The sequence below is a fragment of the Bufo bufo genome, chromosome 6 (genome assembly GCF_905171765.1).
Source record: "Bufo bufo chromosome 6, aBufBuf1.1, whole genome shotgun sequence".
Taxonomy (NCBI): Eukaryota; Metazoa; Chordata; class Amphibia; order Anura; family Bufonidae; genus Bufo; species Bufo bufo.
Genome location: NC_053394.1, coordinates 379,532,374 through 379,560,046, shown reverse-complemented (window position 1 = coordinate 379,560,046; position 27,673 = coordinate 379,532,374). Strand labels below are relative to the sequence as shown.

The window sequence follows — 27,673 nt, the reverse complement described above, 5'->3', positions numbered from 1 at the left end:
ACAAGGGTGATTAGAGGTGAGAGCTGCAACTTTTCTTTTTCTCTAACTGGAGACTTCACTACCAAAAACTCTTGTATACTATAATACCCTTTTCCTCTGCTGTATTTAATTGTACCTCAATTATTCTGGCAATATCAAACTTGGGATCCTTCCCCAGTTGTCTATAAATGCCCAGTTCTCGTAGCTGTCTGTAAATCTCTTTTACATATTGAGAGGTGTCCATAACCACGATTCCACCACCCTAATCCGCGGGTTTTATGGTGAGATCGGGGTTTCTGGACAGACTCTCCAAAGCAAACATTTCCTGTGCAGTATTATTTGGTTTCACTAGTCTTAATAATGCAATATCTCTTTTCACCGCTTCCATAAAACATTCTAGAGCATGTGAATTCACAATCGGAAAAAACTCACTTTTTAAATGCAAATCAAATTGTTTCAATGTTAACCCAGTATCTAATGTAGAAACCTCGTTTGCAATCAAGGTTTCAGAGGAACTGGAGTCGAACCACACCCTCAGTCTAAGATTCCTGAAGAGGCGGTTCAAGTCCAGTTCTGGCTGAAACCAATCAGACTTAGCCTGTGGACAGAAGGACAGTCCTTTATTCAATACCTTCAATTCATACTCAGTCAACATATGACAAGAGATGTTTACCACTACGTTTGTCTCTATTTCTTCTTTATTGCATTCATCTGTCTGGAGTTGTTGGTCCTCATTGATCTTTGTGCTCTGGTTTTTCCCAGATCTTCTGTGTCTTTGACCTCCCCTTCTTGTGGGGCGTCTCCCATAGCATTGTGTGCTCCTAAAAAAGTTCCTGGCAGGATGACATTAGCATCATCATTATATCTTTGTTTTTCACCCATTTATTCATTTCCTTATTTCGTCTGGGTGTCTTTTTTGGCATCATATTCCTCTCAACATTCCATGGTTGATCCCAAGTGTAGATGTGTCCAGAAACATAATCATTTTGATCTAAATTATTACACATTATTACATTTTTCAAGTGGACACCCAAGGAGGATGGTAAATTCTTTACCATTCAGCCAAATGATCAGAGTGAGGAGGATAGTGGATAAGGAATCAGGCACTAAGAAACATGGAGCAATCATTTGTGAACAGAGGCTATCCTAGAAGTTTGGTCAAAAGACATGCTGATAAAGTAAGAAAAATATCTAGGGATGAACTATTAATTACAAAACAGAAACAGGCAAGTGAAAGGTTACCTTTTGTGTCATCGTATAATGAGTTGAGCCCAAGTATAGAACGCATAGTAAGGCGGCATTGGGGGCTACTTAGCAGTGGCCACCCTACAATAGCGGCCTTTAGAGACCCTCCTATGATGGCATATAAAAGAGCAGGGAATGTTAGAGACAAAGTGGTGCATTCAAGATTGCCTGAAAAAGGACAGTTGAGGCAAACTTTTTTGAAAACGAGACGTACAGGGTGTTTCCCGTGTTTGGGTTGCGTGAATTGTAAACTGATGCATAAGGGATCAGTATTCACGCATCCTGAAACAGGAGAAACGTTTAATATTAAATATTACCTTACATGTGATTCAGCATGGGTAAAATATGTACTATGGTGCCCTTGCAAAATGCTTTATGTGGGTGAAACCACATGCGACCTGAAAACAAGGTTAAATAATCACAGACAATCCATTAGGAATAAAAGAAAAGATCTGCCGGTGTCAAAACATTTTGTGGAAAAAACCATAAAGAAAATTAGTTGAGATTCATGATTTTGGATTATGTAAAACCGTTAGAAAGAGGGGGGGATAGGCTGACTATATTAGAGAAAAATGAGCTCAGATGGATTTTCCGTCTAGATACACTGAAACCCAAAGGTTTAAATGTTGAGTTTAGGGTAACTGGGGGGATGGTGGGATAGTGCCCCCTCCTCCATTGCTCATGACTTTGTGTATCCAGAATGCTGTATTAGGTGGATCTATTGGAAGTTATGCGGAATGATTATGCCACAATGTGATTTTATGTATTGTTGTATGATTTAAGTGAATAATCAGGCATTTGATATGCTGGGTTGGTGATTGATCTTACATAAAGTGGTGAAAACAAGGAGGATGACAGATATATACATTGCCCAAAAGTATGCCCTTATGCAAAATGGTGGAAAAGGCAAATGAAGCAATGCTGGTAGCGGTGACGACAGGCTCGCGGGCACGTGATGCGCATTGAGCGTGCCGACGCTGCACAGATACCAGACGCTGCAACGTTTGGTCTCCACCCCTGATGACGTACAGCGGGTTATGTACTACCCAATAGGAGGGCTAAGGGGTGACACATGCGCATTGGCGAGGAATAGACGCGCAGAACCAGCGTGTATCTCCTGCGAGCTAAGACGCCATCCTCCTGGTTCACTCCACAACCTCCCAGCAAGGTACAGTTGTATGTAATTGGTTTTAATGCACTAATGCACTTTATAATATGCACTATGATTATGGAAGTTTGTAATCAATATCACTGCTATAATGATATATTACATATGTAGGACGCTTTGTAGTCCTTGTTCACATTGGAGATGTGGTGTAAATGAATGAATTGTAACATTCCTATAAAAGGGGAGTGCACGTTTTTGTATTGGTTAATTAATTAATTAGCAACAACCTTACTATGTATTTATACTGGCACTATTGCACTTTATGTTTCACCTGACTTGAGAAAGGTTCTGTGAGAGAACCGAAACGTTGTCACTGGATATGTGTTAATAAAGAGCACATTTTATCTTTTAAGGAGTGCTGCGGACTTTCATTATCTATATATATATATATATATATATATATATATACATACATACACAGTACAGACCAAAAGTTTGGACACACCTTCTTATTCAAAGAGTTTTCTTTATTTTCATGACTATGAAGGCATCAAAACTATGAATTAACACATGTGGAATTATATACATAACAAACAAGTGTGAAACAACTGAAAATATGTCATATTCTAGGTTCTTCAAAGTAGCCACCTTTTGCTTTGATTACTGCTTTGCACACTCTTGGCATTCTCTTGATGAGCTTCAAGAGGTAGTCCCCTGAAATGGTTTTCACTTCACAGGTGTGCCCTGTCAGGTTTAATAAGTGGGATTTCTTGCCTTATGAATGGGGTTGGGACCATCAGTGGCGTTGAGGAGAAGTCAGGTGGATACACAGCTGATAGTCCTACTGAATAGACTGTTAGAATTTGTATTATGGCAAGAAAAAAGCAGCTAAGTAAAGAAAAACGAGTGGCCATCATTACTTTAAGAGATGAAGGTCAGTCAGTCAGCTGAAAAATTGGGAAAACTTTCAAAGTAAGGGCTATTTGACCATGAAGGAGAGTGATGGGGTGCTGAGCCAGATGACCTGGCCTCCACAGTCACCGGACCTGAACCCAATCGAGATGGTTTGGGGTGAGCTGGACCGCAGAGTGAAGGCAAAAGGGCCAACAAGTGCTAAGCATCTCTGGGAACTCCTTCAAGACTGTTGGAAGACCATTTCAGGGGACTACCTCTTGAAGCTCATCAAGAGAATGCCAAGAGTGTGCAAAGCAGTAATCAAAGCAAAAGGTGGCTACTTTGAAGAACCTAGAATATGACATATTTTCAGTTGTTTCACACTTGTTTGTTATGTATATAATTCCACATGTGTTAATTCATAGTTTTGATGCTTTCATAGTCATGAAAATAAAGAAAACTCTTTGAATGAGAAGGCGTGTCCAAACTTTGGTCTGTACTGTATATATGAGACTAGCAGAAGGACCCGGCTTTGCATGGGTATATTTCATCTATTTCATATTATGTTTCTGTGTGTCGTAAAAAGATATTGACAGTTTAGCCCATAACAGTGACCTCTACAGTACCCGCCCCTTTAACAATGACCTCCACAGTGCCTGCCCCTTTAACAGTGACCTCCACAGTGCCTGCCCTTTTAACAATGACCTTCACAGTGCCCGCTCCTTTAACAGTGCCTGCCCCTTTATCAGTGACCTCCACAGTGCCCACCCCTTTAACAGTGACCGCCCCTTAAGCATTGACCACCCATTTAACACTGACCTTCACAGTGACCGCCCCTTTAACAGTGATTTTGACAGTAACAGCCCCTTTAACAGTGGCTTTCACAGTGCCCGCACCTTTAACAGGGACCTTCATAGCACCCACCCCTTTAATAACAGTGACCTCCACAGTGCCCCACCATTTAATAACAGTGACCTCCACATTGCCCGCCCTTTAAGCAGTAAAGAAAAATGGCTGGGTTGTTATGGAAACCTGGAGTAAAACTGTATTTATAGTAGTTGGGATTTGAAGAGAAAGACTTGCAGGCTTGTATTGGGGGGGGGGTCATTTTTTGGTAATATCTTAGGAACGGTACGTCCTAGAGAGCTGAGACCCGGTCTAAAACCTCCCCGGACACCTGATGTACCTGTGTGCCAAATTTGGTGAAGATCGGTCCAGTCGTTTGGTCGCGCATAAAGAACGTCCAGACAGACGTCTAGACAGACAGACAGACAGAAACTCATTTTTATATATATATCTAAGAGACTAGCAGAAGGAGCCGGTTTCGCACGGGTATATTTCATTTATTTCATTTTATGTTTCCGTGTGTCGTAAAAAGATAGACAGTTTCCCCCATAACAGTGACCTCTACATTACCCGCCCCTTTAACATTGACCTCCACAGGGGCAGCTCCTTTAACATTGATCTCCACAGTGCCCGCCCCTTTAACAATGACCTTCACAGTGCCTGCCCCTTTAACAGTGACTGGCCCTTTAACAGTGACTTTCACAGTGACCTCTTCTTTAACAGAGACCTCCACAGTGCCGGCCCCTTTAAAAATGACTTTTACAGTGACCGCCCCTTAAACATTGACCACCCCTTTAACAGTGACCTTCATAGTGGAAGCCCCTTTAACAGTGACTGTCACAGTGACCTCCCCTTTAACAGTGACTGTCACAGTGACCTCCCCTTTAACAGTGACTTTCACAGTGACCTCTCCTTTAACAGTGACTTTCATAGTGAACGCCCCTTTAACAGTGACTACCCCTTTCACAGTAATTTTCACAGTGACCGCCCCTTTAACAGTGACTTTCACAGTGCCGCCCATTTAATAGTGACTTTCACAGTGACCGCCCCTTTAATAGTGACTTTCACAGTGACCGCACCTTTAAAAGTGACCTTCACAGTGCCTTCCCCTTTAACAGTGAGCGCCACAATGCCCGCCCCTTTAACCATGACCTCCACAGTGCCCGCCCTTTAACACTGACCACCCCTTTAACAGTGACCTTCACAGTACCCGCCCCTTTAACAGTGTCCTCCACAATGCCCTCCCCTTTAATAGTGACGTCCACAGTGTCCGCCGCTTTAACAGTGACCTCCACAGTGTCCGTCCCTTTAACAGTGACTTCCACACTGTCCGCCTCTTTAACAGTGACCGCCCTTTTAACAGTGACCTCAACAGTGCCCGCCCCTTTAACAGTGACCTCAACAGTACCTTCCCCTTTAACAGTGACTTCCACAGTGCCCGCCCCTTTAACAGTGATCTTTGCAGTGCCTGCCCCTTTAACAGTGAACTCCACAATGCCCCCCCATTAATAGTGACCTCCACAGTGACCGCCCCTTTAACATTGACCACCCCTTTAACATTGACCTTCATAGTGGAAGCCCCTTTAACAGTGACCTCCCCTTTAATAGTGACTTTCACAGTGACCGCGCATTTAACAGTGACTGCCCATTTAACAGTGACTTTTACAGTGACCTCCCCTTTAACAGTGACCTCTCCTTTAACAGGGACTTTCACAGTGACTGCCCCTTTCACAGTAATTTTCACAGTGACCGCCCCTTTAATAGTGACTTTCACAGTGACCGCACCTTTAACATTGACTTTCACAGTGACCGCACCTTTAACAGTGACCTTCATAGTGCCAGCTCCTTTAATAACATTGACCTCCACAGTGTCCGCCCCTTTAACAGTGACCGCCCTTTTAACAGTGACCTCAACATTGCCCGCCCATTTAATAGTGGCCGCCCTTTATCAGTGATCTTCAAAGTGCCCGCCCCTTTAACAGTGACTTCCACAGTACCTGCCCCTTTAACAGTGACCATCACAGTGCCCGCCCCTTTAACATTGACCACGCTTTTAACAGAGACCTTCATAGTGCCCGCCCCTTTAACAGTGACCTCCACAGTACCCGACCCTTCAACAGTGACCTCCACAGTGCCCGCCCTTTTAACATTGAACTCCGAAGCGCTTGTCTGTTTAATAGTGGCCCCTGCCCCCCATGAATGTAGCAATGTAGTTGTGCCTTCATACGTCATATGACTGAATATTTAAGGACCTGCGATCGGCTAAAACCTGTCATCAGTTGTTATGGCAACCTGGAGTAGGACCTGCGAGCTTCTATTGGCTAATAAGGGACATGTGACCGTGTAAATGGCAGTTCGGATTTAAGTGAAAGGCTTGATGGCTTCTATTGGCTTAATGCAGGTCATTTTTTGGGAATATCTCAGGGACGGTAAGTCCTAGAGAGCTGAGACCCGATCTAAAACCTTCCCGGACACCTGGTGTACCTGTGTGCCAATTTTAGTGAAGATCGGTCCAGTCGTTTGTTCACGCATAAAGAACATCCAGACAGATAGACAGACAGAAACTCATTTTTTATATATATAAAAGAGACAAACTGGTGAAAGGTCCTCTTTAAGAAGAATGCTAACTATTACTAACCCCCACCCGATGCATTCTGCTACTTTAGAAGATAAGGAAGCCTATCTAATGCTGACAATGCTCCCCCGCCCCTCCACCATGCTACACAAGAAGATAAGTGAATCTAACTAATGACCTCAGGTTCATCTCTGTCCTAAAATGCAGAAGCTGAATAAAAGAGAACTGTTTTAAATTCAACAAATATTACGTTGTAATAACTATTATATGCATTAGTCCTCATGCACAGGACTGAGGCATCAGTTTTTTTTGGAGGATCTGTTTTTTTCCACAGATCCCTTGTAATAAATGCCTATCCTTGTCCGCAACTGTGAAAAAAGTAGGACATGCATTATTTTTTTTGCTGAAGGGAAACACGGACAACGGACGCAGAACACAAACGGATGAACTATCAGCATTTTTTGCTGACCCATTGAAATGAATGGGTCCCCATCATATCCGCAAAAAAAACGGAACGGAGGCCGAGAAAATAAAAATGCAAAGCTTGTTTTATTCCTATGCTTTAGAGATAGTAGTGTGTGATTATATACTTAATATAAACTGCTGATGATTAATAAAGGATTTAAACTTTTTAATTTTGTAATAGTCAGTTTTTTTTATGATTTTATTATTAAAGATTGTAAGAGGTTGATAAGATAGAAGTTAATTTAATATAAGAGATTCAAACAAGAGGTTAATACATCCTTAATATCAATTTATTTTAAAGATATTAAAACTTAATTGAATTACTGCCAGAAGTAAGTCACGCTATGGACGTGATACATTTGATTAGACAGCTTCAACCCTTAGGCCCCTTTCACACGAGCGAGTTTTCCGCGCGGATGCGTTGCGGGAGGTGAACGCATTGCATCCGCACGGAATCCTGACCCATTAATTTCTATGGGGCTGTTCACATGAGCGGTGATTTTCACGCATCACTTGTGCGTTGCGTGAAAATCGCGGCATGCTCCTCTTTGTGCGTTTTTCACGTAACGCAAGCCCCATAGAAATGAATGGGGTTGCGTGAAAATCGCAAGCATCCGCAAGCAAGTGCGGATGCGGTGCAATTTTCACGCATGGTTGCTAGGAGACGATCGGGATGGAGACCCGATCATTATTATTTTCCCTTATAACATGGTTATAACGGAAAATAATAGCATTCTGAATACAGAATGCCTAGTAAAACAGCGCTGGAGGGGTTAAAAATAAATAAAAAATCATTTAACTCACCTTAATCCACTTGATCGCGTAGCCCGGTATCACTTCTGTCCCCTTTACTGAATAGGACCTTTGATGACGTCACTCCGGTCATCACATGGTACGTCACATGATCTTTTACCATGGTAAATCACCATGGTAAAAGATCATGTGACGTACCATGTGATGACCGGAATGACGTCACCACAGGTCCTGTTGCTGCACAGAGATCAGATGAAGCCAGAAGGAGATGCCGGGCCGCGAACAAGTGGACTAAGGTGAGTTAAATTTTTTATTTTATTTTTTAACCCCTCCAGCAATGTTTTACTATGCATTCTGTATTCAGAATGCTTTTATTTTCCCTTATAACCATGTTATAAGGGAAAATAATACTATTTACAGAACACCGATCCCAAGCCCGAACTTCTGTGAAGAAGTTCGGGTTTGGGTACAAAACACACGCGATTTTTCTCATGCGAGTGCAAAACGCATTACAATGTTTTGCACTCGCACGGAAAAATCGCGGGTGTTCCCGGAACGCACCCGCACATTTTTCCGCAACGCCCGTGTGAAAGAGGCCTTAGGCCTCTTTCACATGACCGTATGGTTTTGCAGTCCCTTTTAAACAGAACCGTTTTTAGTTTTTTTTGTGTCAGTAGTGTTTCCATATCCATTCCGTTTTTTTTACAGCCTTAGGCCTCATGCACACGACCATTGTGTGCATCCGTGGCCGTTGTTCCGTTTTCCGTGATTTTCTGCGGACCCATTGACTTTCAATGGTTCCGTTGAAAACTCGGAAAATGTACCGTTGTTCATCCGCGGCCGTGATCCGTGTTTCCTGTCCGTCAAAAAAATATGACCTGTCCTATTTTTTTGACAGACAACGGTTCACGGACCCATTCAAGTCAATGGGTCCGTGAAATAATACGGATGCACACAAGATTGGCATCCGCGATCCGTGGCCGTAGGCTACTTTCACACAGACGGATCCGCAGATCCGTCTGCATAAAAGCTTTTTCAGAGCTGAGTTTTCACTTTGTGAAAACTCAGATCCGACAGTATATTCTAACACAGACGCGTTCCCATAGTGATGGGGACGCTTCACGTTAGAAAATACCACGAACTGTGTACATGACTGCCCCCTGCTGCCTGGCAGCACCCGATCTCTTACAGGGGGCTGTGATCCGCACAATTAACCCCTCAGGTGCCGGACCTGAGGGGTTAATTGTGCGTATCATAGACCCCTGTAAGAGATCAGGTGCTGCCAGGCAGGAGGGGGCAGACCCCCTTCCCTCCCCAGTTTTAAATTCATTGGTGGCCAGTGTGCCCCCCCTCCCTCCCTCCCCTGTATTTAACTCATTGGTGGCCAGTGTGGCCCCCCTCCCTCCCCTGTATTACTGTACATTCGTTGGTGGCCAGTGTGCCCCCCCTCCCTCCCCTGTATTTAACTCATTGGTGGCCAGTGCAGCCCCCCCTCCCTTCCTTGTATTACTGTACATTCATTGGTGGCCAGTGGGCCCCCCTCCCTCCCCTGTATTTAACTCATTGGTGGCCAGTGGGCCCCCCTCCCTCCCCTGTATTATTGTACATTCATTGGTGGCCAGTGGGCCCCCCCTCCCTCCCCCTCCTAATAAAAATCCCCCCCCCCCCTATCATTGGTGGCAGCGGAGAGTTCCGATCGGAGTCCCAGTTTAATCGCTGGGGCTCCGATCGGTAACCATGGCAACCAGGACGCTACTGCAGTCCTGGTTGCCATGGTTACTTAGCAATTTTTAGAAGCATTATAACTTACCTGTGATGTCTGTGACCGGCCGGGCGCTCCTCCTACTGGTAAGTGACAGGTCTGTGCTATGAGCAATGCGCCGCACAGACCTTTCACTTACCAGTAGGAGGAGCGCCCGGCCGGTCACAGACAGCGAAGGTAAGTATAATGCTTATAAAATTGCTAACTAACCATGGCAACCAGGACTGCAGTAGCGTCCTGGTTGCCATGGTTACCGATTGGAGTCCCAGCGATTAAACTGGGACTCCGATCGGAACTCTCCGCTGCCACCAATGATGGGGGAGGGGGGATTTTAATTAGGAGGGGGAGGGAGGGGGGGCCCACTGGCCACCAATAAATGCTCAGTAATACAGGGGAGGGAGGGGGGGCCCACTGGCCACCAATGAATGTACAGTAATACAGGGGAGGGAGGGGGGGGCCACCGGCCACCAATGAATGTACAGTAATACAGGGGAAGGAGGGGGGCCCACTGGCCACCAATGAATGTACAGTAATACAGGGGAGGGAGGGGGGGCCGCACTGGCCACCAATGAGTTAAATACAGGGGAGGGAGGGGGGCACACTGGCCACTAATGAATGTACAATAATACAGGTGAGGGAGAGGGGGGTCGCACTGGCCACCAATGAGTTAAATACAGGGGAGAGAGGGGGGGCACACTGGCCACCAATCAATGTACAGTAATACAGGAGAGGGAGGGGGGGCGCACTGGCCACCAATGAATTTAAAACTGGGGAGGGAGGGGGATGTGCCCCCTCCTGCATGGCAGCACCTGATCTCTTACAGGGGGCTACGATACGCACAATTAACCCCTCAGGTCCGGCACCTGAGGGGTTAATTGTGCGGATAACAGCCCCCTGTAAGAGATCGGGTGCTGCCAGGCAGCAGGGGGCAGTCATGTACACAGTTCGTAGTATATTCTAACTTGAAGCGTCCCCATCACTATGGGAACTTCTCTGTGTTAGAATATACTGTCGGATCTGAGTTTTCACGATCTAACTCAAATCCGATGGTATATTCTAAAATAGAGGCGTTCCCATGGTGATGGGGACGCTTCATGTTAAAATATACCATCGGAAAGGAGAAAACTCTGATCCGATGGTATAATAGGGACTCCTGACTTTACATTGAAAGTCAATGGGGACGGATCCGTTTGCAATTGCACCATATTGTGTCAACGTCAAACGGATCCGTCCCCATTGACTTTCATTGTAAGTCCGTATGGATCCGTTTGGCTCCGCACGGCCAGGCGGACACCAATACGACTTTTTTTTCATGTCCGTGGATCCTCCAAAAATCAAGGAAGACCCACGGACGAAAAAACGGTCACGGAACAACGGAAATCCGTTTTGCGGACCGCAAAAAAAAACCGTCCGTGTGCATGAGACCTTAAGCTATGTTCACACGAACATGTGTGATCCGTGGCCGTATTGTGGCCACCAAATTGCGGGCCGCAATACACGGCCACAGTTCCGTGTGCATTCCGCATCACGGATGCGGACCCATTCACTTCAATGCGTCCGCAAATCCGGAATTGCGGAACGGCCGCACGGAACGGGACCCCTCGGAAGCACTACGGAGTGCTTCCGTGGGGTTGCGTCCCGTACTTCCGTTCCGCAAAAAGATAGGACATGTTCTATCTTTTTGCGGAACGGGCGGATCGCGGACCCATTAAAGTGAATGGTTCTGCGATCCGATGCGGCTGACCTACGGCTGGCGATCGTGCATTCCGGGCCGCTATTTGCGGGCCACTGCACGGGCACGGGTCACACACGTTCGCCTTATTGACTTGAATGGAGCCACGGAACGTGATTTTTGGGCAATAATAGGACATGTTCTATCTTTGAACGAAACGGAAACGGAATGCATACGGAGTACATTTCGGGTTTTTTGTGGACCTATTGAAATAAATGGTTCTGTATTCGAATCGTTTACGTAACGCAGAAAACGGCCCTTAAACTGAAAAAAAAAAAAAAAAAGTTTGCGTGCAGGCCTTAGACTGAATCTTATTCTGCTTTAAGCAGCACACAGGGACAGACCTCTCTACAAAAACACACAGACACAAAACCATACTTATTCTATGTAGTAAAAAGACATAAGTGCTACATATGGTGACCCCTCCAAAACATAGGGATACATGGGGAACCCACTTAAACTGGTGGGGGAATGATTAAATAATCCTATTAATCATTCCACCAGCTAAGGTCACACAGGGGTGAGAGAGGAGGGAGCAGGGTTTTGGGGGTCAATCAAAGGTCCATAAAAGGGGCGTGTAACCTGCCAAAATGAGTTTGACGAAAAATATAAACGTTACACTACTGAGGAATTATAATTTTTGAGGACACTAAAGGGAGTAATATAATTAATGGGCGACTGCAGGGGGCATTATAACAGTTGGGGGAAGTATAAATACTGGGGCACTTCAGGGAGAGCATTATGAGGCCTCATGCAGACGACCGTATGGCTTTTTCAGTATTTTGCGGTCCACAAAAAACTGATCCGAAAATATACGGATGATGTCCGTGTGCATTCAGTTTTTTGCGGAACGGAACAGCTGGCCCCTGATAGAACAGTACTATCCTTGTCCGTTATGCAAACAATAATAGGACATGTTGTATCTTTAAAAGGGAACGGAAAAAAGAAAATATGGAAACGGAAGGCATACGGAGTACCTTCCGTTTTTTTTCAGATCCATTGAAATTAATGGTTCCGTATACGGTCCGTATACGGAACGTAAATGGAAAAAAAAACATTTGTGTGCACGAGGCCTTACAGTAAGGGGCAGTATAAATAGTGAGGGCACCTTAGAGAGAGCATTATAACAGTAAGGGCAGTATAAATACTGGAGCCGCTTAAGGGAGAACATAATAACAGTAGGGGGCAGAATAAATACTGGGGGCGCTTCAGGGAGAGCATTATAACAGTAGGGGGCAGTATAAATACTCGGGGCACTTCAGGGAGAGCATTATAACAGTAGGGGGCAGTATAAATACTCGGGGCACTTCAGGGAGAGCATTATAACAGTAGGGGGCAGTATAAATACTCGGGGCACTTCAGAGAGAGCATTATAACAGTAGGGGGCAGTATAAATACTGGGGGCACTTCAGGGAGAGCATTATAACAGTAGGGGGCAATATAAATACTGGGGGCACTTCAGGGAGAGCATTATAACAGTAGGGGGCAGTATAAATACTGGGGGCACTTTAGGGAGAACATTATAACAGTAGGGGGCAGTATAAATACTGGGGGCACCTCAGGGAGAACATTATAACAGTAGGGGGCAGTATAAATACTAGGGGCACTTCAGGGAGAACATTATAACAGTAGGGGGCAGTATAATTACTGGGGGCACCTCAGAGAGCGCATTATAACAGTAGGGGGCAGTATAAATACTGGGGGCATTTCAGTGAGAACATTATAACAGTAGGGGGCAGAATAAATACTGGGGGCACTTCAGGGAGAACATTATAACAGTAGGGGGCAGTATAAATACTGGGGGCACTTTAAGGAGAACATTATAACAGTGGGGGGCAGTATAAATACTGGGGGCACCTCAGGGAGAACATTATAACAGTAGGGGGCAGTATAAATACTAGGTGCACTTCAGGGAGAACATTATAACAGTAGGGGGCAGTATAAATACTGGGGGCACCTCAGGGAGCGCATTATAACAGTAGGGGGCAGTATAAATACTGGGGGCACCTCAGGGAGCGCATTATAACAGTAGGGGGCAGTATAAATACTGGGGGCACTTCAGTGAGAACATTATAACAGTAGGGGGCAGTATAAATACTGGGGGCACCTCAGGGAGAACATTATAACAGTAGGGGGCAGTATAAATACTAGGTGCACTTCAGGGAGAACATTATAACAGTAGGGGGCAGTATAAATACTGGGGGCACCTCAGGGAGAGCATTATAACAGTAGGGGGCAGTATAAATACTGGGGGCACTTTAGGGAGAACATTATAACAGTAGGGGGCAGTATAAATACTGGGGGCACCTCAGGGAGAACATTATAACAGTAGGGGGCAGAATAAATACTGGGGGCGCTTCAGGGAGAACATTATAACAGTAGGGGGCAGTATAAATACTGGGGGCACCTCAGGGAGCGCATTATAACAGTAGGGGGCAGTATAAATACTGGGGGCACCTCAGGGAGCGCATTATAACAGTAGGGGGCAGTATAAATACTGGGGGCATTTCAGTGAGAACATTATAACAGTAGGGGGCAGAATAAATACTGGGGGCACTTCAGGGAGAACATTATAACAGTAGGGGGCAGTATAAATACTGGGGGCACTTTAAGGAGAACATTATAACAGTAGGGGGCAGTATAAATACTGGGGGCACCTCAGGGAGAACATTATAACAGTAGGGGGCAGTATAAATACTAGGTGCACTTCAGGGAGAACATTATAATAGTAGGGGGCAGTATAAATACTGGGGGCACCTCAGGGAGCGCATTATAACAGTAGGGGGCAGTATAAATACTGGGGGCACCTCAGGGAGCGCATTATAACAGTAGGGGGCAGTATAAATACTGGGGGCACTTCAGTGAGAACATTATAACAGTAGGGGGCAGAATAAATACTGGGGGCACTTCAGGGAGAACATTATAACAGTAGGGGGCAGTATAAATACTGGGGGCACCTCAGGGAGCGCATTATAACAGTAGGGGGCAGTATAAATACTGGGGGCACTTCAGTGAGAACATTATAACAGTAGGGGGCAGAATAAATACTGGGGGCGCTTCAGGGAGAACATTATAACAGTAGGGGGCAGTATAAATACTGGGGGCGCTTCAGGGAGAACATTATAACAGTAGGGGGCAGAATAAATACTGGGGGCGCTTCAGGGAGAACATTATAACAGTAGGGGGCAGTATAAATACTGGGGGCACCTCAGGGAGAACATTATAACAGTAGGGGGCAGTATAAATACTAGGTGCACTTCAGGGAGAACATTATAACAGTAGGGGGCAGTATAAATACTGGGGGCACCTCAGGGAGCGCATTATAACAGTAGGGGGCAGTATAAATACTGGGGGCACCTCAGGGAGCGCATTATAACAGTAGGGGGCAGTATAAATACTGGGGGCACTTCAGTGAGAACATTATAACAGTAGGGGGCAGAATAAATACTGGGGGCACTTCAGGGAGAACATTATAACAGTAGGGAGCAGTATAAATACTGGGGGCACCTCAGGGAGCGCATTATAACAGTAGGGGGCAGAATAAATACTGGGGGCGCTTCAGGGAGAACATTATAACAGTAGGGGGCAGTATACATACTGAGGGCACCTCAGGGAGCGCATTATAACAGTAGGGGGCAGTATAAATACTGGGGGCACTTCAGGGAGAACATTATAACAGTAGGGGGCAGAATAAATACTGGGGGCGCTTCAGGGAGAACATTATAACAGTAGGGGGCAGTATACATACTGAGGGCACCTCAGGGAGCGCATTATAACAGTAGAGGGCAGTATAAATACTGGGGGCACTTCAGTGAGAACATTATAACAGTAGGGGGCAGAATAAATACTGGGGGCACTTCAGGGAGAACATTATAACAGTAGGGGTAGAATAAATACTGAGGGCACCTCAGGGAGAACATTACAACAGTAGAGGTAGAATAAATACTGTGGGCACTTCAGGGAGAGCATTATAACAATAAATGGACAACAGGGACATCCACGGCGTCCCCCCACAACAGGGACAACTAGGGATGAATGAAGCGAAGCTGGTGTCCTGCCCCAGAAGCTGCGTCTTTACTTCCTGCTTCATGTTCTCTGGAATTTGTTGATTAGGCTGAGTTCACACTTCAGTTATTTGATCAGTTATTTCCATCAGTTAGGGCTCATGAACACGACCGTTGCCTTTTCTCGTCTGCAAAATGGACAAGAATAGGACATCTCATAGTTTTTGAGGGGTCACGGAATGGAGCAACAGACGCGGACAGCACACAGAGTGCTGTCCGCATCTTTTGCGGACCCATTGAAATGAATGGTTCCATATTAGTGTGCCTGAGCCCTTATTGTGAGCCAAAACCTGGTGTGGGTGAAAAACACAGAACGAGTGCAGATCTTCCCATTACACCTGATCTCTGAGTAGCTTCACTACTGGTCTGGGCTCAATAACTGAAGGAAATAACTGAAGTGTGAACTTGGCCTTAAGGGCGGATGGAGCTGTGTATCTTTGTGGCTGTGGAGCCTTATATGTGTGGATGTGATGAGTGTTCCACTTACCTGGGGGCAGGCGTGTCCTCCTCTGACAACCCTTCACTATGGAGCCTCCTGGGCTGTAATTTCTACCACCATGCAGTAGTCGGGCTCCAGGCTGTGCGGCAGGAGAAGGTACTAGTGATGTCCGGTTCATGAACCAATTGTTCTTTTGAATCGATTCTTTTCACTGAACCAGAGGAGTCGATTCATCTACAGCTCAGTCAGACTCAGTACACGGCAGAGACTGTAACAGCAGGTCTTGTGTAACATGTTTCTAGAGTGAAAGACAGGCTTCTGCTAGCCCCTCCTCCCCATCCCAACCTGCAAAACCTCATTTCAGGGAGGTTTTCTTTTTTTTTCTTTCACAAACTTTTTATTACATTTTCCAGACATCTGCAGTATCTGCACACTTTGCTCTATGGTGTGGAGGACTGGGCTCCTTACCCTGCCCCAAATTATTATATTTATGTATATGATTAAAGGGATTCTGTCACCACCTATAAGCCCTGTGAGCTAAACATCTGCTCATGTCCAGGTAGCATTCTGATTTCTAAGGTGGTCTTATAAAAGCTATTTGTGGCTTTATTCTGCGGAAAAAAAAACTGTCAATCATTGAATTAAGGTGCCCAAATAGGGGAGGTCTGTGGATGCATGGTGCCCGGCCGCACGCATCGCCGTTCGTGCCCAGCGCCGCCTTCTACTCCTCAGTGTCGCCTCTCCCTCCCTTTCCTCCCGCTTTGAGATCCCGCGCGTGCGCACAGGCTCAGCCTGATGCGCCGTTGCGGACTGCTGGCATCGGCTTCTTCTTGCACTGTGCGCACGCGCCGAGAAGGGGACACTGCTACAGGTTGCCGGAAAGGTTTACTGCGAGTAAACTAGAGATGGGAAGTTCGGATCTTTCACATGAATCAGTTCATTTGAATCAGTTCATTCAAATGAACCGATTCATGAATCGAATCTTCGGTTCATTCGCTGAGCTGACAAGAAGCAAGTGAACCGAAGCTTAGGTTGCGCAATGCGCATGCGCGGATGCTTCCATTCACTTGTTGACTCGCTGAGTCGGCTCTTGGTCGGAGTCAGGAAGTTTATTCTTTAAATCCCTGTGTGTAATTATCTACCCCACTGTAGGAAAAAAACAAGCATCCAGGGGAGGTGAATTTAACACTGGGGTAAATAATATAATTAAAATGGAGGGTTAAATGTGTCTCTCTCAATAGTTATATAGCTACTGAATGAGACAGAAGAAGGGATGCCTTTAAGGCCTCATGCACACGACCGTTGTGTGCACCCGTGGCCGTTGTTCTGTTTTCCGTGATTTTCTGCGGACCCATTGACTTTCAATGGGTCCTTTGAAAACTCGGAAAATGCACCGTTTGTCATCCGCCTCCGTGATCCGTGTATCCTGTCCGTCAAAAAAATAGGACCTGTCCTATTTTTTTGACGGACAACGGTTCACGGACCCATTCAAGTCAATGGGTCCGTGAAAAAACACGGATGCACACAAGATTGGCATCCGTGTCCGTGATCCGTGTCCGTAGGCTACTTTCATACAGACGGATCCGAAGATCCATCTGCATAAAAGCTTTTTCAGAGCTGAGTTTTCACTTCGTGAAAACTCAAATCCGACAGTATATTCTAACATAGAGGCGTTCCCATAGTGATGGGGACGCTTCTAGTTAGAATATACTACGAACTGTGTACATGACTGCCCCCTGCTGCCTGGCAGCACCCGATCTCTTACAGGGGGCTGTGATCCGGACAATTAACCCCTCAGGTGCCGCACCTGAAGGGGTTAATTGTGCGTATCATAGCCCCCTGTAAGAGATCAGGGGCTGCCAGGCAGCAGGGGGCAGACCCCCTTCCCTCCCCAGTTTTAATTTCATTGGTGGCCAGTGTGGCCCCCCCGGCCCCACCTCCCTCCCTTTATTGTATTATCATTGGTAGCCAGTGTGCGCCCCCCCTCCCTCTATTGTATTATCATTGGTGGCCAGTGTGCGCCCCCCCCCGGCCCCCCTCCCTCTATTGTATTATCATTGGTAGCCAGTGTGCGCCCCCCCCCGGCCCCCCCTCCCTCCCTCTATTGTATTATCATTGGTGGCCAGTGTGCGCCCCCCCCCCCCCCCCCCGGCTCTCCCCTCTATTGTATTAATATCATTGGTGGCCAGTGTGCGGCCTCCCCTCTCCCCCCCCCGATCATTGGTGGCAGCGGAGAGTTCCGATCGGAGTCCCAGTTTAATCGCTGGGGCTCCGATCGGTAACCATGGCAACCAGGATGCTACTGCAGTCCTGGTTGCCATGGTTACGTAGCAATATTAGAAGCATTATACTTACCTGCTGCGCTGTCTGTGACCGGCCGGGAGCTCCTCCTACTGGTAAGTGACAGATCATTAAGCAATGCGCCGCACAGACCTGTCACTTACCAGTAGGAGAAGCTCCCGGCCGGTCACACACAGCGCAGCAGGTAAGTATGATGCTTCTAATATTGCTAAGTAACCATGGCAACCAGGACTGCAGTAGCGTCCTGGTTGCCATGGTTACCGATCGAAGCCCCAGCGATTAAACTGGGACTCCGATCGGAATTCTCCGCTGCCACCAATGATCGGGGGGGGGGGGAGGCCGCACACTGGCCACCAATGATATTAATACAATAGAGGGGGGGCGCACACTGGCCACCAATGATAATACAATAGAGGGAGGGAGGGGGGGCGGGGGGGACGCACACTGGCCACCAATGATATTCAAAATGGGGAGGGAGGAGGGTCTGCCCCCTGCTGCCTGGCAGCCCCTGATCTCTTACAGGGGGCTATGATACGCACAATTAACCCCTTCAGGTGCGGCACCTGAGGGGTTAATTGTGCTGATCACAGCCCCCTGTAAGAGATCGGGTGCTGCCAGGCAGCAGGGGGCAGTCATGTACACAGTTCGTAGTATATTCTAACTTGAAGCGTCCCCATCACCATGGGAACGCCTCTGTGTTAGAATATACTGTCGGATATGAGCTTTCACGATGTAACTCAAATCTGATGGTATATTCTAACATAGAGGCGTTCCCATGGTGATGGGGACGCTTCATGTTAAAATATATCATCGGATTGGAGAAAACTCCGATCCGATGGTATATTAACTCCTGACTTTAACTCCTGACTTCAATGGGGGACGGATCCGTTTGCAATTGCACCATATTGTGTCAACGTCAAACGGATCCGTCCACATTGACTTGCATTGTAAGTCAGGACGGATCCGTTTGGCTCCGCACGGCCAGGCGGACACCAAAACGACTTTTTTTTTCATGTCCGTGGATCCTCCAAAAATCAAGGAAGACCCACGGACGAAAAAAAGGTCACGGATCACGGACCAACGGAACCCCGTTTGGCGGACCGTGAAAAAATACTGTCGTGTGCATGAGGCCTAACATATATATCTCTTTGAGAAGCCAATTTGACCCTAAAGGGTTAATTCAACCTGTAATCTAAACTCTGTGTCCTGTCACTTCTCTTATCTCTCTGCTCTGCTATCAGTAAACCTTTCCGGGATATATTGTTTCACATGCGGGCGTCAGGGAGCCGCTATCTAATAGCTGGAGACTCCCTGAACCTCCGGGAGACTTGAGATCCCTGGTCTACTAGTTACAAGAATCCAATGATTCTACTTGGCTACTTTCACACTCGCGTTTTGTTCGGATCCGTTCAGATAATACAACCGTCTGCATCCGTTCAGATAATACAACCGTCTACATCCGTTCAGAACGGATCCATTTGTATTATCTTTAACATAGCCAAGACGGATCCATCATAAACTCCATTGAAAGTCAATGGGGGACGGATCCATTTTCTATTGTGCCAGATTGTGTCATAAAAAACGGGCTCAGTTTCGTTAAACAGACACCAAAACGCTGCGTCCGCCTCCAAAGCGGAATGGAGACTGATCGGAGGCAAACTGATACATTCTGAGCAGATCCTTTTCCATTCAGAATGCATTAGGGCAAAACTGATCCATTTTGGACCGCTTGTGAAAGCCCTGATCTCACAAGCGGACCCAGAAACGCCAGTGTGAAAGTACTCATTCAATTCTTTGAGTTAAAGAATCGTGAGTCATCAGATGAGTTACTGTGTGTCACCAGAACATTATAGACGGAGTCTAAGTGCAGGAGTGCACGGCATCATTGATTGCTATGATCAATAGTGGTAATAGATAAAGTCGGAGTGGCACTGCATGAGAGAAAACAACCCCTATCCTTATGTCAGCACTCGTCACCTGGGAGCTTGGCGGTGTACGCTGTGGGCGGTGCTCTGTCCCCCGTGTAACCAGGCGGTTACAGCTGCGAAAATTGTATACAAGTAAGAAGTGAAAGGACGGCACTCACCGCGATGCGTAGTAAAACTTTCTTTATTCTTGGTAGGAAGCGGACAGCATGTATGAGTGCTCCAGATGAATAGGCGACGGCCGTTTCGCACCTCAGTGCTTCATCTGGCCCATTGATTGCTATGACACCGCACGCTTCCTGCTGCTGCCGCAGTACAGTGATACACTTGTATAGATCATGGTGTCATAAACTCCATTGTAACCAATCTATCAACCGACTTTCAATAAATACAACACTCAGAATAGTATTAATCATTTTTATTTTATTTTCTTTCTTTTATTTGTTGGATAAAATTTGCCACGGTGTTACTTACGTTACTTAAATAAATATTTAAACAGAATTAAATCTGATAAACCAGTTCAATAAATAATTAAATCCACCTAGTCCACTCAAAGAGTGACTATTACTCCATATAAATAATTAAATCCACCTAGTCCACTCAAAGAGTGACTATTACCCCACACCGCCAAATAACGAAGCTAGATGGCTAATTAACACCGCAGTCTTTCTCCACCAAATTTTGCAATCCAACATTGAAAATGTCTAATCCTAAATCAGATAATGAAATATTTTCTATATTATATAATCCTGCAGTGAACCCTTCTAATTCAATATGTCTATAAGACAACTTATTATGTGACCCCATAAACTTTTTAATATTCCTATTGATTCGTATTCTTATTTTTTCCATAAAGGAAAGTTGAGATGAATTCCAATCCCAATTGGGTATAATTTCTGAGAACGCTATTTGTGAGTATGGTAATAATATTAGAATTTTACAAAATGTATCCTGTATATCCTTTAATAATAAATGAGTGCTTATTCTGCCCAAGTCATCAGTACCTATATGAAGAATAATCAAATCGGGTGTAGGCCAAGTTAAAGAAAAAGAACAACATAAAGAATAAATTTCCTGAATTCTAATACCATAAATACCTCTTCAAAACACAACCACTTTATTACCAAAACCTAAATTATCCGATTTAAAACGCATCGTTGAACGATCACGTGCCAAAGATATAAGCTGGTTTCCTATGATCCATACGATCTTTAAATCTGAAAAATATTAAAATAATAATTCAGGTCTAATATATAGTTGGTATCTATTGGATTTCCACCTTCCAATTCGTTTTATTACTTTATCCTTCAGTCCTAAAGAATGAGCATAAGTGGCTGCCCCTACACGAAATGAATGAGCAGATATTTTTTTTGCTCTAATTGTAAATGAGTCTTAAATTTTGATAATACAAAATTAAATTGAAATTTCGTTAATGGAGATTTGTCGACGTGAATAAATAATGGACCAGGAATTACCCCTCTAGTTTGTAACCAAACCTTCATAGCTCTGACTGGGCATAATTCTGGAAAAGGGTATTTATTTAAATTGCACCAATTACCTTTACCCAGCTGATCAGTTTTAGATTTTTTAATAAATATTTTTATTTTATCTTCATATAGGCATATATCCTTGAGCAGCAGCGGGGCATCCGAAATTCTATTTGCTGCCGTTATCTCACTGATTCGGAAAGCTCCGAAAAAAGTCAGCAAGAATACCGCTTTAAATAGAACATTCTCATAAGGAGAAGAACAAATTTTTGGTAAGTATAATATCATTTTTTTAAAAATTTTTAAAGATAAAGGTTTTGTTCTAACTGTAGTACTATTTACACGTTTAGCTCCTTTTATGATCTGTTTTGCTAAAAAATTATTTGAAAAAGGAGGAATATTAAGAGCTTTTTGAAAGAACGAAATGCCGTAAATCATTTTTTGAATATAATCCCCTTTTTTATCTTCCTTAAATAATTTTTGAATAAATAATAACAAGTGCATATAATCATTATCAGTTTCTTCAAAACTATTGACCGAGCAAAATTGCCGCCCATTAGCCCATGCAGCTGAATATGCAGCCCCATGTAGTGTTTGCTACCGAATTTTGTAGGAGCCTGCTTATAAATTCGCCATCAAGTCCCATAGTTGTGTTGGACACGCTATTCCTTCTTTGTCCGCATCTGGATTGAGGTCCCTGAATAGTGTCATGTTCTGTCGGGACAAAGCGTCGGCTGTAGTATTATTCCTACCTTAAATGTATCTTGCTTTAAGCCATATATTATTTTGCAGACACGCTAAAACGATTAATCTAAGTAAACCGATAACAAAAGTAGAATGTGCAGATAGACAATTGATAGCAAATACTACACCTTTGTTATCCGAAAATAATAATATTTGTCTGTTTTTCAAATGTTCACTCCAAATAGATAAAGCAATCCAAACTGGGACAAGCTCTAAAAAATTAATATTTTTAATGAATGGCTTTTCTTGCCATTCTTTTGGCCAACTACTGGCAGACCAATGTGTACCATAACAGGCTCCATAACCTACTGACATAGCTGCGTCAGTAAATAAATGGAGAGAATCCGAGTCCACGAATTCCTCTTTCCAAACCGTTCGTCCGTTAAAATTTTCAAGAAAGCTTATCCACATGCGAATATCCTCTTTCAATTGATAGAATAATCGTATGTGATCGTATGGGTTTTTAACTCCAGCCGTGGCAGCGTATAGTCTTTTAGAAAATATTCTGCCCATAGGAATAACTCTGGAAATAAAATTCAAAGAACCTAATACTGATTGCAATCGCTTGAGTGAAGTTTTCTTAGCTGATAACATATTAATGAGCTGAACCCTTGTGGCGAATAATTTTTCCTCTGGAATTTTAAATTCCATTTTTTCTGAATCAATAAAAATTCCAAGGAATTTAATATTTGTAGTTGGACATACAGTTTTTTTCTTTAGCTAAAGGAATATTAAAATATTCTGCTATTCCACACAAAGTATTCAGCAGATTAATGCATATATCCAGAGTTATAATGCTTTTCTACCATCCATTGTAAGAAGGTAGAAAAGGCTTCAAAGTAATTACAGGAAAGAGAGAACCCCATTGGGAGAGCTTTATCAAAATAAAATTTACAGTCGAAATGGAAACCTAGTGAATTGTAACCATCTGGATTGATAGGTAATAGTCTAAAAGCTTACTTAATATCTGTTTTAGCCAGCTGAGCATTTCTGCCTGCCTTGCGTAACAGAGATAAAGCCATATCAAAGGATGCATAATGCACTGTAGACCATTCCTTATCAATCGTGTCATTCAAAGATCCATCCTTGGGGAAAGACAGATTATGAATCAGACGAAAAGAATTATTTTCTTTTTTCGGGACCAGACCAAGTGGAGAAATTCTAAAATTCTGAAAAGGGGGAAAAGAAAAAGGACCAGCAATTCTATTATCTGAAATTTCTTTATCGATTTTTTTTCTTGAACAATGAATTTATTTAAATTAACGGATTTAGCATTTTTTACAACAGTACAACCTGGACCTAAAAAAAGTTGGTGCATAAAATCCTTTAGAAAAGCCATTAATTAGAAGATGGGCCTTCTGTTTGTCTGGGTAATGTTTTAAATAATGTAACAGCTTTGGCAGGATTAAAGGAGTCACCTGCTCTATTTGTGTCTTTGGTACTACCCTGCGATCCATGTTTTTTAAAACACTTGGATGCGGAATGATTTCCTGAACAAAAGCTGCATTCGTGTTTATATTTGCAATTACTTTGTTGGTTACGAAAAAGAAAATTCCTTTGTGGTAACATTAAATTGAGCCATAAGCCCACGTCTTCGTCCCCCAACCTAAATTAGGGTATACTGCTAATTTTTGTCTATAGGATTCGTCGTAATTAATCCATGCAGTGCCTCCAACATTTCTGAAAGCCTCCAAAATACTATCCAAGTAATAAAATAAATCGCAGCAATGTAAAGGCTGTTTTTCCCCTAACACTGCTGCGTAAATACTGAATGCTTGTACCCAATTTAAAAAGGATTTTTGAATATTGCGTTTTCTATCTTCTTCTTCCTTCTTATCGTTTTTTATATCTTTTGATGAAGGGAGTAAAGAGAATAAATCCACATATTCTCTTCTCCATATTTTTTCCTTGATTTGTTGGGATAGATGGAAGCCCAGAGGAGACATTTGGCAAGGCATAGTATCCTTTAATGAAGTTTCTTTAACCCCTTCACTGTTATCTAAATAGGGAATTAACTGAGGACCTGACCTATCCTCGGACTTTGTAATGTTATCCATGTTTGATAACGTATTAGGGATTTCAACTACCGAATCATTTTCTTGTATAGACCATACCGATTCTTCATTAGTGTGTGATTCGTTTTTTGATAGAAAAGAAATAAAGTCTTTAAATAACTGTATCTTTTCCCTATCAAAATTTACATCTGATATATGGCTATTCCCCTGTTCTTGTATAGTGCCCTGTAAAAAACAGTCACTATTAAGTGTTTGTGTGTAATTCATCTCACCATTTGATGAATCTCGAGTCGCTGTCGCCGGCTTGACCGTTGCTGATCTGGCAGTGGACTTGACAGTTGGCTGTTGAGGCTGTTGATAACGCTTGCGATGTTTGTCTGATGCTCTCGAGCCTTGTTGAGCAGCAGATACTTTAATCCTACGTTTCGGCGATTGTTTAGAAGGTGAATATCTTGTCTTTTCTTTCCTGGGTCTTTTAGCCGGAACTGGATGAGGTGGAACTTCTACTTCTTCTTGAGGTCGCATTGAAATGACGTCAAGCATTGTCGGCTCTGCGCTCCTAAGGGGAAAGGCAGCGCAGACCGAATCAGAAGAGGACCTATCCGGATGTTCGTGCGATCCTGCTGCATCATCTTGTAAGCATTTTCTTAGCCAGTCTTCACCTCCTGAAGATGCTGCTTTAGAAATTAACTGCTTGAGTAATTCTTCCATGCTGGCGACTTCTTCTACAGGTCCGGTTTCTTCGCTTGCTGCTCACCAACTGAAAATTAACTGTGCGATCCTTTCTTTTATAGGTACTCACGTGCGAACAGTTGAACCATTCTCCAATCAAGAAGAAGATATTCCTTCAAGTCCAGATCGCACGAGGCATCCGTTACCAGCAAATACCCAGATCGCAAAAGCATCTGTTACCAGGTAAGAATATAATTATCATTACTTGCACATGCATTTAAAGGCGTCATGACACAATGTCACCCCTAATTGCATGCACAATCAGGTTTGTACATACTAGTGTATTACTGTACTGCGGTGAATACTCATATAGATCATACTAGTGTATTACTGTACTGCGGTGAATACTCGTATAGATCATACTAGTGTATTACTGTACTGCGGTGAATACTCGTATAGATCATACTAGTGTATTACTGTACTGCGGTGAATACTCGTATAGATCATACTAGTGTATTACTGTACTGCGGTGAATACTCGTATAGGTCATACTAGTGTATTACTGTACTGCGGTGAATATTCGTATAGATCATACTAGTGTATTACTGTACTGCGGTGAATACTCGTATAGATCATACTAATGTATTACTGTACTGTGGTGAATACTCGTATAGGTCATACTAGTGTATTACTGTACTGTGGTGAATACTCGTATAGATCATACTAGTGTATTACTGTACTGCGGTGAATACTCGTATAGATCATACTAGTGTATTACTGTACTGCGGTGAATACTCGTATAGGTCATACTAGTGTATTACTGTACTGCGGTGAATACTCGTATAGATCATACTAGTGTATTACTGTACTGCGGTGAATACTCGTATAGATCATACTAGTGTATTACTGTACTGTGGTGAATACTCGTATAGATCATACTAGTGTATTACTGTACTGCGGTGAATACTCGTAGAGATCATACTAGTGTATTACTGTACTGTGGTGAATACTCGTATAGATCATACTAGTGTATTACTGTAATGCGGTGAATACTCGTATAGATCATACTAGTGTATTACTGTACTGCGGTGAATACTCGTATAGATCATACTAGTGTATTACTGTACTGCGGTGAATACTCGTATAGATCATACTAGTGTATTACTGTACTGCGGTGAATACTCGTATAGATCATACTAGTGTATTACTGTACTGCGGTGAATACTCGTATAGGTCATACTAGTGTATTACTGTACTGCGGTGAATACTCGTATAGATCATACTAGTGTATTACTGTACTGCGGTGAATACTCGTATAGATCATACTAGTGTATTACTGTACTGCGGTGAATACTCGTATAGGTCATACTAGTGTATTACTGTACTGCGGTGAATACTCGTATAGATCATACTAGTGTATTACTGTACTGCGGTGAATACTCGTATAGATCATACTAGTGTATTACTGTACTGCGGTGAATACTCGTATAGGTCATACTAGTGTATTACTGTACTGCGGTGAATACTCGTATAGATCATACTAGTGTATTACTGTACTGTGGTGAATACTCGTATAGATCATACTAGTGTATTACTGTACTGCGGTGAATACTCGTATAGATCATACTAGTGTATTACTGTACTGTGGTGAATACTCGTATAGATCATACTAGTGTATTACTGTACTGCGGTGAATACTCGTATAGATCATACTAGTGTATTACTGTACTGCGGTGAATACTCGTATAGATCATACTAGTGTATTACTGTACTGCGGTGAATACTCGTATAGATCATACTAGTGTATTACTGTACTGCGGTGAATACTCGTATAGATCATACTAGTGTATTACTGTACTGCGGTGAATACTCGTATAGATCATACTAGTGTATTACTGTACTGCGGTGAATACTCGTATAGATCATACTAGTGTATTACTGTACTGCGGTGAATACTCGTATAGATCATACTAGTGTATTACTGTACTGCGGTGAATACTCGTATAGATCATACTAGTGTATTACTGTACTGCGGTGAATACTCGTATAGATCATACTAGTGTATTACTGTACTGCGGTGAATACTCGTATAGGTCATACTAGTGTATTACTGTACTGCGGTGAATACTCGTATAGGTCATACTAGTGTATTACTGTACTGCGGTGAATACTCGTATAGATCATACTAGTGTATTACTGTACTGCGGTGAATACTCGTATAGATCATACTAATGTATTACTGTACTGCGGTGAATACTCGTATAGGTCATACTAGTGTATTACTGTACTGCGGTAAATACTCGTATAGGTCATACTAGTGTATTACTGTACTGCGGTGAATACTCGTATAGATCATACTAGTGTATTACTGTACTGCGGTGAATACTCGTATAGGTCATACTAGTGTATTACTGTACTGCGGTGAATACTCGTATAGATCATACTAGTGTATTACTGTACTGCGGTGAATACTCGTATAGATCATACTAGTGTATTACTGTACTGTGGTGAATACTCGTATAGATCATACTAGTGTATTACTGTACTGCGGTGAATACTCGTAGAGATCATACTAGTGTATTACTGTACTGTGGTGAATACTCGTATAGATCATACTAGTGTATTACTGTAATGCGGTGAATACTCGTATAGATCATACTAGTGTAT

At 43.6% G+C, this 27,673-nt stretch overlaps 1 protein-coding gene and 1 long non-coding RNA gene across 2 annotated transcripts in view; both read right to left on the bottom strand.

Annotated features, from left to right (window-relative positions):
• The window catches only part of LOC121003574, a 42,579-nt gene extending 26,586 nt beyond the window's left edge, over positions 1 to 15,993 (bottom strand). Inside the window, exon 1 of the long non-coding RNA XR_005779515.1 lies at positions 15,911 to 15,993. This is a non-coding gene — a long non-coding RNA (uncharacterized LOC121003574). The remainder of the gene's footprint in view (positions 1 to 15,910) is intronic.
• The window catches only part of LOC121003517 (zinc finger protein 208-like), a 1,049,660-nt gene that overhangs the window by 376,503 nt on the left and 645,484 nt on the right, over positions 1 to 27,673 (bottom strand). The gene's annotated exons all lie outside the window — the stretch shown is intronic.